At 37.5% G+C, this 20,843-nt stretch overlaps 1 protein-coding gene across 1 annotated transcript in view; it reads left to right on the top strand.

The window, feature by feature from the left end:
* Positions 1 to 3,383: 3,383 nt before the first annotated feature.
* LOC133614687 (galactosylgalactosylxylosylprotein 3-beta-glucuronosyltransferase 1) overlaps positions 3,384 to 20,843 on the top strand; it is a 263,687-nt gene continuing 246,227 nt past the window's right edge. The window contains exon 1 of the mRNA XM_061972849.2: positions 3,384 to 3,724. The gene's annotated coding sequence lies outside the window, so the exon portion shown is untranslated. The remainder of the gene's footprint in view (positions 3,725 to 20,843) is intronic.

The following is a 20,843-nucleotide window of genomic DNA, read 5'->3' as shown; positions in this document are numbered from 1 at the left end:
AATCCTACCCCTTTTCATACCATAGCAATTTTATCCTATTTCCTTGTTCTTTGTAACATAACAGTCAACAAATAAATAATAAACAAATAATATACCATAGTAAATAAACAAATATTAAATACATAAATAATATTTGTCTCAATAAAAACAAAAAAACAACAACAACATATTCATCATAATTATTGTTCTGTGTACTTTGTGAACACCTGTAGTAGTGTTGTAACGATACCAATATTTTGGTACCAGTACCGGTACTAAAATTATTTTGATACTTGTCGGTACTTTTTTTTTTTAAAAAGGGCACCACAAAAAAATTGCATTATTTGCTTTATTTTAACAAAAAAATCTTAGGGTACATTAAACATACGTTTCTTATTGCAGTTAAGTCCTTAAATAAAATAGTAAACATACTAGACAACTTGTCTTTTAGTAGTAAGTAAACAAACAAAGACTCCTAAATAGTGTGCTGACGTATGCAGTAGCATATTGTGTCATTTATCACTCTATTATTGTGTCAACATTTTTAAAGACAAGTGGTAGAAAATGAATTATTAATATACTTGTTCATTTACTGATAATATCTGCTTACTTTCTCTTTTAACATGTTCTATCTACACTTCTGTTAAAATGTAATAATCACTTATTCTTCTGTGGTTTGATACTTTTCATTAGTTTTGGATGATACCACAAATTTGGGTATCAATCCGATACCAAGTCGTTACAGGATCATACATTGGTCATATTCAAAGTCCTCATGTGTCCAGGGACATATTTCCTGACTTTATAAACATAATATACATTTTAAAATAACAAAAGATGTGATGCCACAAAATATCGACGTAATCGATCCACCAATGGCGTTTGTTTACATTTTGACGCCGGTGAGCTACGGTGTGTAGTAAAGCATGTTTAGCTATTCCTCATCCTGTAGGGATGATACTTGTAAGAAATGTACTTTATTTGTCGCCATGGAAACCAGAATTAGTGATTTAGAAATAGCTAAAACACTGCCGACGGCGGATGGATGTTAGCCGCAAGCTCGCTAGCCATGTCTTAAAGCACCTCTTCCTGAGGGCGTTTCGGTGTTCTAACTTCACCTTAATTGTTAGTTTTTAATCCAAAATGCATCTGTTCTCCCTTTTCTGTCTACACACTGTGTCTGCTTGTAAGTATTCTGTGTGTGTGTGCACTGTTGAACATGCTCGTCTGCTCATAAACCAGCAATGTCATGACGTGACGACAATGTGGGCGCGGGGGGGTACTTTTCAGAGGCGGTATAGTACCGAATATGATTCATTAGTATCGCGGTACTATACTAATACCGGTATACCGTACAACACTAACCTGTAGTTTCAACAGTCTTCTAAACTGAATCATATTGGTGCTTTGTTTGATTTATTTGGTTAATCCATTCCATAATTGAATTCCACATACACATGTGCTAAAGGTTTTAAGTGTTGTACGAGCATACAAATGATTTAAATTAGATTTTCCTCTAAGGTTATAATTCTCCTCTTTTGTTGAGAAGAATTGTTGTACATTCTTGGGTAGCAGGTTATAGTTTGCTTTGTACATCATTTTAGCTGTTTGCAAATGCACCAAATTGCTGAATTTCAATATTTGTGATTTAATAGTACCCCCGCGACCCCAAAAGGGACAAGCGGTAGAAAATGGATGGATGGATGGATTTAATAGTTAGAGTGTCCGCCCTGAGATCAGTAGGTCGTGAGTTCAAACCCCGGCCGAGTCATACCAAAGACTATACAAATGGGACCCATTACCTCCCTGCTTGGCACTCAGCATCAAGGGTTGGAATTGGGGGTTAAATCACCAAAAATGATTCCCGGGCGCGGCCACTGCTGCTGTTCACTGCTCCCCTCACCTCCCAGGGGGTGAACAAGGGTGATGGGTCAATTGCAGAGAATAATTTCTCCACACCTAGTGTGTGTGTGACTATCATTGGTACTTTAACTTTTACGTTAATAAATAAAGGGTTTGTATGTTCTCTACATCCAACATTATGTATTATTCTAATTGATCTTTTTTGTAACACAGTTAGTGAATGAAGCGCACATTTGTAGTTATTTCCCCAGATTTCTGCATAATAACTCAGATATGCAACACTAGTGAGCAGTAAAGAATATGAAGGGATTTTTGGTCCAGAACATGTTTTGCTTTGTTTGGGAGGCCAGCTGCTTTACCCACAAGTCATCTTTCCCAGCACACAATTGGCTGATGGCCAACCAATCACAAAGCACTGTGTTCCCTGTCCTGGCAGCTGATTGGCTCAGCCTCCTCTATGCTTCATCCCAGCTCTGTGTACCCTATATGTAGTTTTTTGTGTTTTCTCTGCTGTTTTTGTGACAACTTTTGACAATTTGCTTGAAGCCCCATGATGTCGTCCAAACATTCTGCGCCTTTTTAAAGCTTCTGGCATGGAACACAATTTGGTTCACATCGGAGAAAATGTGAACCTTCTCATTGCGATAGCAAACTAAAGTAGCTTAACTACGAGGTACTGTCTCCTAGCTGTTGTTATACAATCAATGAATATTGGGTTGTGCCGATATTCCGATATTGTCCAACTCTTGAATTACCGATACCGATATCAACCGATATATACAGTCGTGGAATTAACACATTATTATGCCTAATTTGGACAACCAGGTATGGTGAAGATAAGGTACTTTTAAAAAATAATAATAAAATAAAATAAGATAAATAAATTAAAAACATTTTCTTGAATAAAAAAAAAGTTAAACAATATAAATACAGTTAAATAGAAACTAGTAATGAATGAAAATTAGTAAAATTAACTGTTAAAGGTTAGTGCTATTAGTGCACCAGCAGCACGCACAATCATGTGTGCTTACGGACTGTATCCCTTGCAGACTGTATTGATATATATTGATATATAATGTAGGAACCAAAATATTAATAACAGAAAGAAACAACCCTTTTGTGTGAAAGAGTGTGAATGAGTGTTAATGGGGAAGGAAGGTTTTTTGGGTTGGTGCACTAATTGTAAGTGTATCTTGTGTTTTTTATGTTGATTTAATAAAAACAAAAACAAAAAAAAACGATACCGATAATTAAAAAAACGATACCGATAATTTCCGATATTACATTTTAACACATTTATCGGCCGATAATATCGGCACCCCCCATCTCTAGTTGTGTCTTAATTACACACAACAGTTATCCTTCGTTTCTTGTATTAATTCCTGTCCAGTTTCCTTCCACTTCCTGTTTGCCTCCATTTGCCACAACTCCCCTTCTGGTCTGAGGGCTAGCACCACCACCTGTCCCTGATTGGATATCAAGACACACCTGTCATGGTTGCCAATCAGGAAGCCTCTCAATCCAGCCTTGCCAGTAGGATGAGGCTGGACCATTTGAACTTTGTACCTCCATGTTGCATGGTTTATGGCTTTTGTGACAGTTATGCCTTTTTTTGCACTATTTTTTGTTATTGATTACATTTTATCTACACTTCGCTTGCCGTTTTGCATCATGGGGTCACGGCCAACGCAACCTTGAAACGGACCGTAGCGGGTTGACTTCAAAAAGGAGGAAAATACTAAAATGACAGTGACAACAAAGGTGTGTTCGAAAGACGTCGCCAAGAACTTTCTATACTTTCGCTCTCACTCGGAAGAAGACATGAGTGACACCACCACTGTCGTCATCATCACCTGCAGCTACGTCTTCAGCATCGTCATTTGTGAGTACCAATATATATACAGTGATATAATGGTGTAGAACAGGGGTGTCAAGGTCCGCAGGCCAGATCCGGCCCGCGAATGAATGATCTATGGCCCCCGGGATGATATTTGATGCATGCCACAGCCGCCTGCTGCTGTTTTGCACGCACCAATACTCCATCAGTGTTGGTGCTAGGAATTTTCAAAATTGGGTCCCAGGGACTCCATCAAGTCATAAAAATGGGGTCTCACAGTAAATTATTGGGGTCCCACTTTTTTGTTACCGTTTTGAAAACAAATGATAAATGTATGCATTATCCTGTTATATCTCACAATTTATATTGTGTTTTGGGAAAAAGTTGTCATAAATGTTACTTAATTCATTAAAGAAAAAAAATACAAAAGAAAACACATTTTTATGCATATGTAAATGTATTCAGTTATAAACATTCATTCACTTTCTTCTTTCCTTCATGGATCTAAACTTTACTGCTGCTGATATTTTTTTCTATATTTTTATTGTAATATTTTCAGAATGTGTTTGTTCTATTTTTGGCCAAAATAAGACAAAAAAACCCATCTTAAGTTGTCTTTATTTTTTACTTTAAATGCCATGATTTTAATAGTCCGGCCCGCGTGTGCACAGACTTTCCTCCATGCGGCCCCTGAGCTAAAATGAGTTTGACACCCCTGGCGTAGAACGTGTTTAAATGATGATTTTCGTCTTTTCTGACTTATATGCCAAAGTATTAAATCATAGGGTTCATGCGTTTGGGCGTGAGCTTGCACGCAGTTTTTTGATTCTTTTGAATGCTGTCTTTTTTTTTTAAAAGAGGGCGATTTGTGATGTCACTGAATGCCGGATTTACTACTGTGGGCATTTCTAGTACAGTGCGAAAAGGAACTGACAAAATATAAGATAAAAAAAACAGATTTTAGGAAATAAATACTAAAAAAAATAGTGAAATTATGTCCATAGCATGCTAGTTAATTTTACTTGATAAGAGATCTGTATATCTAGAAATTAGCAGCACTCAAGATAGAAATAAGTATTTTTTTCAACTTGCAATTCTTAAATTAAGCATCCTTGGGATGTTGCAGAATCTTTAAACAAGATTCTCTTTGTGGGGAAAACCAAACTATATTATTTGAAAAGTTATTTTCTTTAATTTTTTTTTAACTAGAATAGACAAAATATAATTATTCATGTTAAAAATAAGATTATGATGTAAAGTCCATTACTAAAAATAAGTTAATAGCTCTAAAAACAAGGCACATTTCTAGAAATACTATTTAAAATCTTGGCAAGTAGCAAATAATTTGCACTGTATGCACCCCACAGAGCTTCTCCTCTTCTGCTTTAAGCAACTCCGATGTTTACATTCAGTACTAGCACGTTTAGCAATGGCTCCAAGAAAACGTAACTTTTTATTTTGTGTTGAAGAGGTTGTTGGTGTAACTGTCAAGTTTTTAAGCAGGCTTTGTTCTCTGCCTAAGGCGTTTTCTACCTCTGGAAATATGTAAGGAACTAAATCCGTAATTTCCATCCGTTCAGTCTTGATTACGGATCGGATTTGGGATCCAATGCAGACAGCTGTGTAGATTTTAAAAGAGAAATTCTGATAGTTTAGTAAAAAATTTGCAGAGGCTGATGGGTTGGAGAATCACTCCTACCCACTTCTCCAAAGTGGGCTGGCTCAGGGTGGAGGACAGAGTAAAACAACTTGCACTGAGCCTAGTCTATGAAATCCGGTACACCTCCCTGATACCGAAGTACATGTCAAACTACTTCCTTAACGACCGCCATAACCACAACACCAGGGGGAGCTCTACTAACCACGTTAAACCCAGATTCCGATTTAACAAAGGTCTTAACTCATTCTCTTTTTATGCCACATCAATATGGAATGCGCTCCCAACAGGTATAAAAGAAAGGGCATCTCTATCCTCCTTCAAAACCGCAATAAAAGTACACCTCCAGACAACTTCAACCCTAAACTAACACCGTCCCCGGATTGTTAATAATCAAATGTAAACTATCAAATGCAGATATTTTTCTTATGCCTTCTGATCTCTCTATCTCTCTCTATGTCCACTACTTGCTGTACATATCCTACCAAGTCAGACCTACACTGTTTCAATATCCATTTCTCTGTTCTCAATTGTTGATGACTGATGATAACAACCACACCTAACCCCACACCCCCTCCACACCCCGAATTGTAAATAATGTAAATAATTCAATGTATATACCCTGATGATTATCTTGTGTGATGACTGTATTATGATGATAGTATGTATGATAGTATATATCTGTATCATGAATCAAGTGGACCCCGACTTAAACAAGTTGAAAAACTTATTCGGGTGTTACCATTTAGTGGTCAATTGTACGGAATATGTACTTCACTGTGCAACCTACGAATAAAATTCTCAATCAATCAATCAAAAAAAGCAAAGCCGGTAAGCTCAAGGGGGCAGGGTCTGGAGGGGTTCATTTGCATTGAAGAGAACGCCCACAATGAAGAAACGTTTGCAGACAAACTCAAAAATGTGACTGTGGAGCAACTTTGCTAAATTTACACCAAAGCATATCCAAAACATATTATCTAGACCAGGGGTTTTTCACCTTTTGACCTCGGGGCCCAACTCTTCCTCTACAAGCGGGTCCGGGTTCCACTGGTTTTAATCAAATTCAATAATTATACCTAACCTACTGACAGTTTACAACCTTGTCAAATGAAATGAAAGCATGTGTTAATCACAAAGGTTATTATCAAGGCTTAGGTCAGACTGATTACAAAAATAAATACTAATCAAATATACTGAAAAAGAAGGGACTCATAAAAACTGATGAAAAATAAATGTACATAAAATTACGCAGCGCTAAAAGATAAACATTCAAACTAAATTAATATTATAATGTCATATTTGTTTCTTAAAGTGGCCTTGTGGTTAGTGTCCGTCCTGAGATCGGTAGGTCGTGAGTTCAAACCCCGGCCGAGTCATACCAAAGACTATAAAAATGGGACCCATTAATTCCCTGCTTGGCACTCAGCATCAAGGGTCGGAATTGGGGGCTAAATCATCAAAATGATTCCTGAGCGCAGCTGCTGCTCACTGCTCCCCTCACCTCCCAGGGGGTGAACAAGGGGATGAGTCAAACGCAGAGGATAATTTCACCACACCTAGTGTGTTTAACTTTAACTTTAAACTGTCAATAAAATTAAAGTACAAATGAAGCTTCCCCACTTTAATCATAATTATTGCGCTTAAACTTCTATGATTTTATCTCCAGACATTTTCTGTTTTATTTTATATTGTCATTACTGCCCCAACTGGTGGAAACGTGTATTACAACTGAGTACCGCTGCTGCCCATACAGACCACAGCTGAGAAACAGAGGTTTTTAGGTGGCTCTCTAGGGAGAACTTGCAGCCCAGCAATGGGTCCCGGTCTTATGGTTAAGAAACACTGATTTAGACCCCAGGGAAGTGTGTTGAATGTATATTAGAAACATTGTGTGTGTGTGTACGATTCATAACAGCGTGTGGAGGGTTTATAAAGACCTAAAATACTGGGAATTTTCATGTAAATCACAAAATAAAATAGCGTCCCTATTTCGTGGGAATTCACCTGCGACGGAGTCTGGAATGTTATATAATCGAAGGAACACAATTTCATATTTTAATGTGGAATGAATGCACATTTATTTTTTTAATAAAATTTTTGGAGAGCTGTTATTTTTTTGGTCTGGAGGACTTCAAGCGTGAGTTTTTTTGTTTTAAATCAGTGGAAAAAAATAACTGAATTAAAATCAATGTCGCTGCCTGTTAATGACTTATCTGAAGGCCTGATATAGTAGTAGTAATAATAATAATAATAATAACATACAAAAAAATACTCATCAACATGTATTTGATAGGTTGTATAAGACCTAAAGTGGAAAAACATGTACCGTATTTTTTCGGAGTAAAAGTCGCACCTGCCGAAAATGCATAATAAAAAAGGAAAAAAACATATATAAGTCGCACTGGAGCCCGGCCAAACTATGAAAAAAACTGTGACTTATAGTCCGAAAAATACGATGTATGTATTTTTGGCAAGTTGTCCTTTTTTGCTCATTAAGGGCAATTTTGTGGGTGAATTCTGAGGACCTCAAATACATGTCATCTATAATCAGGACAAAAGTGAGCCTGCAGGTGTTGCAAACCTCAAGTGTGTTGACTTCCAATTTCCCCCCCTCTTGGGACGCCGGATTCCTTTTTCTGCGCTCCTTTTAGCACACCTGCTCTGCACTTCTTCATTCTCATTCGTTATCAGGAGACAGGTGGGGAACACTTGTGCAGTGCTTTGATGCCAAATGTCTCTCTCTCTCCACCCACACACACACACACACACACACACACACACACACACACACACACACACATTTCTTGTATTTCTTACCTTCCTGAGACCTCCAAAAAATGCCTACCTCTTTAGAACCACCCTTTCTAGATATATAAAAATGTGTATTTACAACGTTAATAATATATACATACTATGCACATAAAAAAAGGTAAGCTTTTAGTTGTTTTTTTTTAATTTATTTGTTTGTACCGTATTTTTCAGAGTATAAGTCGCACCGGCCGAAAATGCATAATAAAGAAGGAAAAAAAAAAAAGTCGCACTGGAGTATAAGTCGCATTTTTTGGGGACATTTTTTTGATAAAACCCAACACCAAGAATAGACATTTGAAAGGCAATTTAAAATAAATAAAGAATAGTGAACAACAGGCTGAATAAGTGTACGTTATATGACGCATAAATAACCAACTGAGAACGTGTCTGGTATGTTAACGTAACATATTATGGTAAGAGTCATTCAAATAACTATAACATATAGAACATGCTATACGTTTACCAAACAATCTGTCACTCCTAATCGCTAAATCCCAGGAAATCTTATACGTCTAGTCTCTTACGTGAATGAGCTAAATAATATAATTTGATATTTTACGGTAATGTGTTAATAATTTCACACATAAGTCGCTCCTGAGTATAAGTCGCACCCCCGGCCAAACTATGAAAAAAACTGCGACTTATTGTCCGAAAAATACGGTAATTGGTTTTTAATCTTCAATATTTACTTCCAATTTAGTACAGTGTCTCTACATACATATTTATTAAATTTGTTTAATTCTTTTTTGCCAAAGGTGGCACATTTCCATTTCTTACACACACTTATTGCATTTGTTGATCAGAGGGGGAGCACTTTTAAAACCGACACACAGTCAATTTGATCCCTCCTTTTTAGGACCACCCTCATTTTGATAGATTTCACCACCGGGGGTGGCCCCTGTGCCGCACATTGGGCAACACAGCTGTAGAAGCTAACTGTTAATGACTACTATAGTCTTAGCACCGTAGTGTATTTGTTCATCCTCTGGTCACATATGGGACGCGGGTTGTCTTACGTCAGCACCGGAAGTCCTAAAATCAGCTATTCACCTCGCAGCTTTTTTCGGGGATGAATAGGGAAGTCCTTATTTAGCTGCCGTCTTGTTTTATCATATATTGCTGCCTTTGCACCTGTCAATGTTTACTTTTGTATGCATATTAAATCAACGAAAAATCCTGACTTTGGTGCACTGTTCATGGACTCTAGTATTTGGCTCTCTATCAGATGCAATGGTTTTCCGTATTGGGACCATGATTTTGGTCCTAACTCGTTCACCGGTCCTCATATGGAAGGTACTTTTCCTTGATGTCTCAAGAAGGGTAGAAATACAAGAATACCCACACACACACACACACACACACACAGTCATTGTATCTAAATGTGTAGAGGTGGATTTTGATTCTAGTATATTCACGCGAACAGACTGTGCAAGTGATTCTTAATTAAAATCATTTGCATATCATATATCTAATGCTTTTGTGTTGCCATGCTTAAGAGCAATTAACATTGTCTGGGTTCAGCTCCCACCACAGTCTGTCAGTACATCAGATAGGAGAGGGCGACCAGTGGGGGCGGCCCACCAGGCTTGCTTCCAAAACCGATCTAAAAAAAAAAAAAACCTGGGCCCCTTCCATCTGTTTCTCTCAGTTAAGAGTGTGTTTGTGTGACGGGGACTGTCCTCTATAGGCTGTGGGCACACTCATCAGGTTTGCATGATCACATTCAATTACAAGTAAAACCAAAGTCCTTATTATTTTACGATGAGTACTTCGACGTGAGGTTTTTGTTGGTTTCGGTTAATAAAGCGCCATGTGGACGCAACTCTTGTGATACAGCGATAACGCAAGCTAGCGTTCTTTTGTACTTATCCGCCTGTCTCTCACCTTTTAATAACCGAAAGCCTTAAACGATGTGCATTTTCTACTAACTGTATATCCTCTGGTGAACTCCACTGCTGCTACATTGTGACTCTTTTATTAGGCCTGAAAAGACATACCAGATGGCTTGAGTGTGTGTGTGTGTGTGTGTGTGTGTGTGTGTGTGTGTGTGTGTGTGTGTGTGTGTGTGTGTGTGTGTGTGTGTGTCATACTCAAGGGGCACCACCCGGAATGAATGGTAGAGCTATGAAATATTTAAAGCATACAAGGAATACTTTCAAACCAAAATCCAACGGAACCTTTAAAGTCGTACGCCCTTGGGTCGCACAATTTGGAAATACGTGCAGAGGTCTGTAAACACGTGTTTGTTTGTGTCCGCTTCAACTGCTGCACACAAAGAGGTGACCATTTTGTCAAAACTTGCACCCCTAATGTGTTGCCGGTAGGGATGTACCGATGTGAACATTTTACATCACGGTTATTGTGACAAAAAGGATTACGGTATTGTTGAATGTGGTCGGAAAAAGTCCCGATACCAATATTTTGGTACCGGTACCAAAATTATTTTAATACTTTTCAATACTTTTCTAAATAAAGGGGACCACAGAAAATTGCATCATTGTCTTTATTTTAACAAAAAATCTTAGGGTACATTAAATATATGTTTATTATTGCAAGTTTGTCCTTAAATAAAATAGTGAACATACAAGACAACTTGCCTTTTATTAGTAAGTAAACAAACAAAGGCTCCTAATTTAGCTGCTGACATATGCAGTAACATATTGTGTCATTTTCCATTCTATTATTTTGTCAAAATTAAGGACAAGTGGTAGAAAATTAATTATTAATCTACTTGTTCATTTACTGTTAATATCTGCTTACTTTCTCTTTTAACATATTCTATCTACACTTCTGTCAAAATGTAATAATCACTTATTCTTCTGTTGTTTGATACTTTACATTACTTTTGGATGATATGACATTTGGGTATCAATCCGATACCAAGTCGTTACAGGATCATACATTGGTCATATTCAAGGTGCCCATGTGTCCAGGAACATATTTCCTAAGTTTATAAACATAATATAAATTTTTTTTAAACAAAAGATTTTGTGATGCCAAAAAATACTTTTTAGAGGCGGGATAGTACCGGAAATGATGAATTAGTATCGTGGTACTGTACTAATACCGGTATATTGTACAACCCTAGTACACACAGTGAAGTATTTTAACCAAGTTTGATTTAAAAAATAGATAAATAAAATTGACACGCAATATATTTTCCTTGGCATAAAAAAATCATTAATGTATTCTGTCTTCTTAAGAGCCATAATATCTTTATTTGAGTGTTAAAATGTGGATATCTATTTTAATTTGTAAAGGCTTTAGTGTTTGTTTTAAATGATAAAGGCAAAATGAGTGTTGCAAGTCAGTTTTTTGTGACATCACTTCCTGTTGTAGACATGTCCATAGGTCTTCACCTCTATATCTGCTCTATATAGAGACCATGCCCAGCAGGCACGAGACATTGAAACAACATTGAGAACTTGTTGAATGAGGTCCTGACGTTGAGCAACTCGAACCTATTGTTGAAACATGCTTTTTGACGACGTTCTGACGTTGATTTGATCATTGAATTTTGGTCATTTTCCAACTAAAATTTTACAACACAAATACAACGTTGAAACATGCTTTTTGGCAACGTTTTTTCAATGTCAGGTTGCGACATTGATTGGACCATTGAAATTTGGTAATATCTCAACCAACAACGTGGATCCAACATTCATACTTATATATATATATATATATATATATATATATGTATATGTATGTATGTGTATGAAATACTTGACTTGGTGAATTCTAGCTGTCAATATACTCCTCCCCTCTTAACCACGCCCTCAACCCCGCCCTGTCCCACCCCCGACCACGCCCCCACCCCCCACCTTCCGAAATCGGAGGTCTCAAGGTTGGCAAGGTTGGTGAATATATATACATATATCCATCCATCCATTTTCTACCGCTTATTCCCTTTGGGGTCGTATATATATATATATATATATATATATATATATATATATATATATCTACATCCTGAAAAAATTCAAACAAAACTGTGTTTAGATAATTGATACTTCAAACTTGCATAAATAAATATTAAGGAATATAACATAACTTGGCTTCTGAGAGCTTCAAAATGTAATGAATGAAATGCTAAAGTTGTTGATAAACAAGCAATTATTTTATTAATTAAATATGGTCATTTCAAATGAATTGTTATGATAATTTAAAATTAATTATTTCAAATATGTTTATTTTAATGTATAATTCTAATGCCTGGATGTAATAAGGAGTCAGAAAAAATACAAATAAAAATACAATTAATTTTGATGTTTTTAGCAAAATATATTAAAAATGTATTTAGTTTTTTTTTTTTTAATTAATAAATATATTTATTTGTAGGTAAGATAAACATAATAATACAATTTATCTCTAGTCTGGATGATTTATTTCTTGTCACCCAGTTGTCCTGCCGTCGTGAAAAAAGGCTGTCCTCACTCAGGTCCGCAAATCGGGAGATTTTCGGGAGAATATTTGTCCCGGGAGGTTTTCGGGAGAGGCGCTGAATTTCGGGAGTCTCCCGGAAAATTCGGGAGGGTGGGCAAGTATACCAACATTAGACATCAACGTTGTCTCAATTTACAAATAAAACTATTTTGTAACGTTGTTTCGAAGTCAGTTTTAACATTTATCTGTAATCAACGTATCAATCAATCAAACTATTTATAAATCAAAGTGCTTTACAAAGTTAAAAACAATACCCCAGTGACCCATATCCCCCATTATCACATACGTATGCACAGACACAGATACCACACACAAACACACAACACACACACATATACAACTGTATGAACCAAAGATTGCATGGCTGAGTACAGAGGAGACATGTGAGTAAACACTATCACAGGAGCCATCTGCACCAGAAGATCATCAGACCAGGGCCACCAGGACGCTGACACAAAAGCGCCCCCTCAAGCACGGCCGATAACCCCTGAGGCAGATGGCTCATCTGAAGAACGTTGGAAAATAAAAATAATACAACTTGTAAAATAGTAAGAACCAGGAGTAGCGATAAAGACTAAAATACCAGTAAGACATGAAGATGATAATTAAAAAAATAATATACAGTAAATACATATCAAATGAATAGAACTAAATAAATCAATGTCATGTGTCTGCTGGGCATAGCCTGTGTTTTCTTATCTTCAGTGTCTATATTTTCTTCAGCTTACTATAACATTTTCATAACTTTTTTGTTCAACCTTGCATCCCCCTGTTTGTTTCCACCTCGTTAAAGTTGCTGGAAATGTCAATTATGTTCTTTCAGCATTTTCTTAAGCGCAATTTAACTCAAGCTAAAATTCAAGCAATAAAACATCAGTAAAATAGAATACTCGCTGCTTAACTTCTTTTACTCTACGCTTTTTCTCTTGCTCTCTGCTTCGTGGCCGGTCTTTTGTCCACTGCTGGGAGCGTGAAGCGGACCTACACTTCCGTGTTTACAATATGAATACTATTAAGCACCATTATGTAACCACTGGTGTGTCTGCTCCAAGCCAAAGAGGAGCTGCACAGTCTCAGTGAAACCACCGCAATCACTGCGGCGAAAACGCTCCATTATGCACTCCACTGGTGTGTCTGCTCCAAGAAGGAACCACAAAGTCCCAGTGACACCACCGCGGCAAAAAGTGGCGAATACACGTACTGAACAGAATATTTTTTCGCAGGTTCTTCCTCAGTGTTTTCTCCCCCAAATTCTGCATTAAAAAAATACATGATTCGTGATAAAGACGCTCCCAAAACACCTTAAGAGCGTGTGCAAACAATACAATTTTGTGTACTATTTGTGGGCGTTTTGCGTGTGAGACTAAGACTGCGTGAGCAAATCAAAAGTGGTGCAAACCGTATTATTTAAATTAGATTTTTGCATGTACTATGTTTGTTTTCACGTTATCATGCTCCTCCTACCTGTGGTGTTTTGTCATGTTGTCAGACATCTACCAATTTTTATGGGCATTTTAGAAGCCATCCTGCGGTGCATCTACAGTGGACTGACTACACACACTTTTTTTTTTTTTTGCACTCTGAAGGTGTGCTCACCAACTGCGAATGTGAATAATAATATGCCAGAAAAAGCTTACTGCAAAATGGTAATGAATCTTCTATATAAGTCATTAAAAATCACCAGCCGACTTAAAAATGCATCAATTTAATTTGTTTTAATCAGCTCCTTAAAGGCCTACTGAAACCCACTACTACCGACCACGCAGTCTGATAGTTTATACATCAATGATGAAATCTTAACATTGCAACACATGCCGATACGGCCGGGTTAGCTTACTAAAGAGCAATTTTAAATTTCACGCGGAATATCCTGCTGAAAACGTCTCTGTATGATGACGTCAGCGCGTGACGTCACGGATTGTAGAGGACATTTTGGGACAGCATGGTGGCCAGCTATTAAGTCGTCTGTTTTCATCGCAAAATTCCACAGTATTCTGGACATCTGTGTTGGTGAATCTTTTGCAATTTGTTCAATGAACAATGGAGACAGCAAAGAAGAAAGCTGTAGATGGGAAGCGGTGTATTGCGGGCGGCTGCAGCAACACAAACACAGCCGGTGTTTCATTGTTTACATTCCCGAAAGATGACAGTCAAGCTTTACCATTGGCCTGTGGAGAACTTTGACAACAGAGACTCTTACCAGGAGGACTTTGAGTTGGATGTGCAGAAGCGGTACCGTGAGTATGCATGCAGCTGCGGCTTCCAAACATTTGATCGCTTGTCCGTACATGCGTGCCGCTATGTGCATGTCACGTACGTAACTTTGGGGACTTTGGGGAAATATATGTGCTGTATGAACTTTGGGGAGTTGAACGGTACTTTGGGCTGTGGGATTTAGTGTGTTGTGCAGGTGTTTGAGTTGTATTGCCGGGTTATATTGACGGGAGGGGGGAGGTGTTTGTTATGCGGGATTAATTTGTGGCATATTAAATATAAGCCTGGTTGTGTTGTGGCTAATAGAGTATATATATGTCTTGTGTTTATTTACTGTTTTAGTCATTCCCAGCTGAATATCAGGTCCCACCCGCCTCTCACAGCATCTTCCCTATCTGAATCGCTCCCACTGCCCTCTTGTCCTTCACTCTCACTTTCCTCATCCACAAATCTTTCATCCTCGCTCAAACTAATGGGGAAATCGTCGCTTTCTCGGTTCGAATCGCTCTCGCTGCTGGTGGCCATGATTGTAAACAATGTGCAGATGTGAGGAGCTCCACAACCTGTAACGTCACGCTACTTGTCTGCTACTTTCGGTACAGGCAAGGCTTTTTTATCAGCGACCAAAAGTTGCGAACTTTATCGTCGATGTTCTCTACTAAATCCTTTCAGCAAAAATATGGCAATATCGCGAAATGATCAAGTATGACACATAGAATGGACCTGCTATCCCCGTTTAAATAAGAAAATGACATTTCAGTAGGCCTATAATATTGTGACTACTTTGTGCTAAGACCACTTGAAGAGAATTAGCTCCTGCTCCTATAACTTTCAGCCGTTACATAAAATTGTTACAATTTCAGCTTAAAAGGGTAGCTGTCTATGAAATATCACATTCTGAATCATCCCCTCCATGTTTTTTTTTTTCCCCCCTCTGACGAAGCCGCCGTCGGTTCCAGTAAATCGGTCCGTCAAACATCCGTGTCACGCCCTCACGCCTTTTTGATTCCGCAGCTCCAGTAATGAGAGTCCAAGCCGACTGCCGACGAAGCGAGAGCTGAAAATACCGCATGGCACTTAGCAGTGAAATGTCACAGGCAGATGTCAAATCATAGACTCGCATCGTCGTATTAGCGGCCTTGCCCTTTTATCTGAGGTCTGCTTAAATGACTAAAAACATTTAGAAGTGGGTAGAGGTGTTGGGAACAGTTTGGTTGAGCTCCAACATGCCTAACAAACAATATCAAGTACATCCTCTTGCACAATTCAACATGAAAAGTCCAAGCCTTTATTGTCAATTTTTCAACGTGTGCTGGACATACAGGAACATTGGAAAAAAAAATGTTTCTCTCTAAAACACAGTGTGAGGTAACTAGGGGGCAAAAAATCTAATAAAAATATCAATTCAAATAAAAAAATTACAGGATAATGTACAAAAATTTGCAATTTGAAAAAAGAAACATAACAGCAAATGTGCAAGATGTGCATCTAAAAAAGAAGTAGGAAGAAGCAAATACTTGTATTACTTCTTGTGTTTTACATTGAAGTTGAGTATGGTTACCTTCCATCCAGCTTCCGCTTATCTGAGGTCGGGTCGCGGGTGCAGCAGTTTAAGCAGGGAAGTATAGTAACTTAAACAAGTAATATTATAAGATGAATGTCTATAAACGTTGTCATTCATTCAGGCCTTTGGAATCTCAGGGCATTTGATCGATCGCAACTGGACTGTTTGGTTTGTCTTAGATGACGTTTCCCCTCTCATCCAAGTAGGCTTCATCAGTTCATGCTCATAGACTTAGATTGGTCAGCTCTTGTCCGAGACTTAGATTGGTCAAATCTAGTCTTAGACTTAGATTGGTCAAAACTAGTCTTAGACTTGGATTGGTCAGATCTAGTCTAGCGGCTGGTGCCAATACCTCAGTAGGCTTCATCAGTTCATGCTCATAGATTTAATTTGGTTAACTCTAGTCCAAGACTTAGATTGGTCAAATCTAGTCTTAGACTTAGATTGGTCAAATCTAGTCTTGGACTTGGATTGGTCAGATATAGTCTTGCGGCTGGTGCCAAAACTCTTAATATTTATACTTTAAAACCAGGAGGGTGTGCCTGGGCAAGGATGGTGTTGCCCTATTGTGGTGAGAAAAACGGTTGAGATGCAAACAAGCTTTGTTTTAAACAAATCATCACTGAACGGAGTAAGTAAGTACATTTTATTTATAAAGCGCTTTTTACAGATAAAATCACAAAGTGCTGTACAAAACATAGGTGAAGTAAAACAACAATTCAATTTAAAACAGGGGCAACATCATAAAAAGGATACAAAGTGGATTACAATTGATAGTTAAAAGGTGAATTAACTAAAAGCTTTACTAAAAATAAGTTTTCAAATGTTTCTTAAAAGTTTCAACACAGTCACGATCACGGAGGGACTGGTGCAAATTGTTCCAAAGTCTGGGAGCTATAGCCTGGAATGCCAGGTCTCCGCGGGTTTTAAAACAAGTTTTTGGGATCTTTAGAAGACCCTGACCTGAAGACCGGAGGCTGCGCCCTGAAGAGTAGGGGCATAGCAAGTCAGTGATGTACTGAGGGGCCCTACTATGCAACGCACGGAATGTCAGGATTAAAATGTTTAAATCAATGCGGAATTTAACTGGAAGCCAATGAAGACTGGATCAAACGGGGGTAATATGGGCTGTTCTGAGGGTAATATGGGCTGTTCTGGGTGCAGCGGTCAAAAGTCTGGCAACCGCATTTTCTACAGTCTGAAGTCTCTTTAGCGTTGACTTGTTGAAAAGAGTGAAAAGAGAATTGCAATAGTCAGTGCGAGACCAAATGAACGCGTGAATGATCATTTTGAGATCCATTTTTGACAACAAATTTCTCACTTTAGAAATATCTCTGTGTTGATAAAAACAGTTTTTGGTCAGTTGACGACAGTGGCAGAGGAAGTGGTCTGCGACACCACCTATCTCCCACATCCAACACTGTCCTTTCAACCATTCCTAAAAGAATCCGCAATGTAGCCTCCAACAAATAACAGGAGTTAGAAACATTCTAGACACAGAAGGTGACCAGAATGCCATTTGTGCAATTTGTTTACAACCGAATGGAATGCTAACGTGGGGGTTTCAGACAATTTTGGACTGGTAGTGGTCGATCCACAGCGATCGTTCTGCCACACAATACCTCGATGCTAACGAGGGGGAATTACACTTCAACGACTGTCATTGGCTTTGACAGTAGGATTGCTCATTTGCATTAAAACAGTTGTTTTTCTCACTACGACAGGGCAAAATCATCTTTGCCCAGGCACAACCTCCTCGTTTTGGAGTATAAACATTTGGGGTTTTGGCACCAGTTGCTAGACTAGATCTGACCAATCCACATACTTGCCAACCTTGAGACCTCCGATTTCGGGAGGTGGGGAGTGGGAGGGGGGGCGTGGTTAAGAGGGGAGTAGTATATTTACAGCTAAAATTCACCAAGTCAAGTATTTCTCTTATATTTATATATATATATATATATATATATATATATATATATATATATATATATATATATATATATATATATGTATGTATATATATATGTATATATACATATTTATATATATATATATATATGTATATATATATGTATATATATATATTTATATATATATATATATATGTATATATATATATATATATATATATGTATATATATATATATATATATATATGTATATATATATATATGTATATATATATGTATATGTATGTATATATGTATATATATATATATATATGTATATATATATATGTATATAAGAGAAATACTTGAATTTCAGTGTTCATTTATTTACACATATACACACACAACACTCATCCACTCATTGTTGAGTTAAAGGTTGAATTGTCCATCCTTGTTCTATTCTGTCACTATTTTTCTAACCATGCTGAACACCCTCTCTGATGATGCATTCTGCTTCGTCTCCTTGTTGTGTGCGCAGTTGTGCACTGCACTCTCTAAAAGCCGTAGATGTTATTGTCACATATGCATGCACAGTAGACGGCAGTATTGTCCTGTTTAAGAGTGTCACAACATTGCTGTTTATGGCAGACAAACTGCTTTATGGTAGACGAAAACGTGACTGCTGTTGTTGTGTGTTGTTGCCGTGCTGGGAGGACGTTAATGAAACTGCCTAACAATAAACCCACATAAGAAACCAAGAACTCGCCCTCGATCATTCTACAGTTATAACGTGATTGGGCAGGCACACTGTTTATATTGTGGGAAAGCGGACGTGAAAACAGGCTGTCAACACGTCACTCAGGTCCGCATTAATTTTGGGAGATTTTCGGTAGAAAATTTGTCTGATTGAATACACTGAAATTAGAGAGTTAAATATTATGAAAAATAAATAAATAATAATTAGATTTTACAACCATAGAGTAGCTACAGGACAAACAAAGTCCTCAGAGAGTTAAAAGTAGATAAATCATGTTTTGATTAATTTTTTTTCTACTTCTTTGCTCATATCTCTAAATCAACTTTAGTTCGAAGTAACAATAGCACAAATGTTTGTTTTTTAATTCATTTTAACCTTTTGAATGCCCATTTGATCTAATTGTATCAGGGTTTTTTTTATTTTGAAAGATTTACATGGAGTAAAATAAGTTATCTGCCATATAGTAAATGTTAAAGGTTTGAGGTAAACATTAGTCTTAAATATACATAAGATTAGTAATAAATCATATTTTAAAGCATTGACTTATTTTTTGTTTTGCTGTGTCAGATTATTTATTTTCTAGCAGTGTAATATAATGGGAACAAAAAAATAACCATTGGCTACCGTTATAACTACAAGTTTTAACTGTTCAATCATTACGCAATATAATCATGCATTTTCTCATTTTAGGGTTTAATTTTACCACTATGTAGAGTGGTGCTTTCCGTCATTTTCAGCAGACTGCATTGCAAAATGATTAAGCCCCCAACTTCATCTCACATGAGATCCACCCAGTAATGGGGCCATATGATTTGTTATACGTAAGAATATGTTAGTTAATGTCACAGCTAAAGCAGTAAAGCAGCTGAAAGTCGATCTGGTGGGACTCTAATGCCTTTCCTGCCCCGAATGTGTTCACAGAAATTTGGCCTGCTGCCTATTTTTCATGTCTTGGAGATTTAATATGCCAGACATACTTGAAGATCATGACGTCTGAGCCTTTTTTCCTCTTTGTGTGTTTGGTAATGTCCACGGCCACCGTCTTTATGTTCCAGTCCTCGAGCTTGCTCAAAGGGGCAAGTCTGCTCTCTGAGCTCAGAGGAGGTGAGCCGGCCAAGAGGATGGTTTTGACCGCTCGGACCAGACGCTGTCTCACCTCTGTGGCTGACAGGCTCTTTATTCCCTGACGCCTGAAATGAGATGTTTTATGGGATGGAAGTGCTGTGGTGGAATTGGCATTTGGGTCAGTCTATGGCACTAACAGTCACTCTATACGTTCATCTGGATCCTGCCGGGGCTTGCAATGCAATTAGAATGGCTTTTAATGTTTAAAAATTGCAAGAATCTTTTTTTGACAAAACATTTCAGCAACCTTTTCAGACGACTCCGATCTTTTCAAGTTGCAATGCAACAGAAATGAAACGTGCATATACTTTGAAATGAAAATATGCTATAATACATAATATATACATAGGAATGGGTACCTTTTTAAAATTTGAATCCATAGGGTACCAATTCCTGGTACCTTGAAATCAATACCGGTACTCAACGGTACCAATTTGTGTGTGCATTCAAATGTGTTATTAAATGTTAATTGTTCCAAAAAAGAAAATACGTTTTTTTTCAATAAACATTGTTACAATATATTGTTTTCTCACACTTACGAGTCTCATTTGCAAGTGTTGCCTTAGTCAGGAAGTAGTCATTGCCATTAGGTTGACTGTACCAGTCTTGTATTTTGTTGAGCCCTCTTAAAGGGGCACTGCACTTTTTTTAAATGTTGCGTATCATTCACAATCCTTATGTAGGACAAGCACACATTTTTT

The sequence above is a fragment of the Nerophis lumbriciformis genome, linkage group LG17 (assembly GCF_033978685.3).
Source record: "Nerophis lumbriciformis linkage group LG17, RoL_Nlum_v2.1, whole genome shotgun sequence".
Taxonomy (NCBI): domain Eukaryota; kingdom Metazoa; phylum Chordata; class Actinopteri; order Syngnathiformes; family Syngnathidae; genus Nerophis; species Nerophis lumbriciformis.
This window is presented reverse-complemented; position numbering and strand designations above follow the sequence as displayed.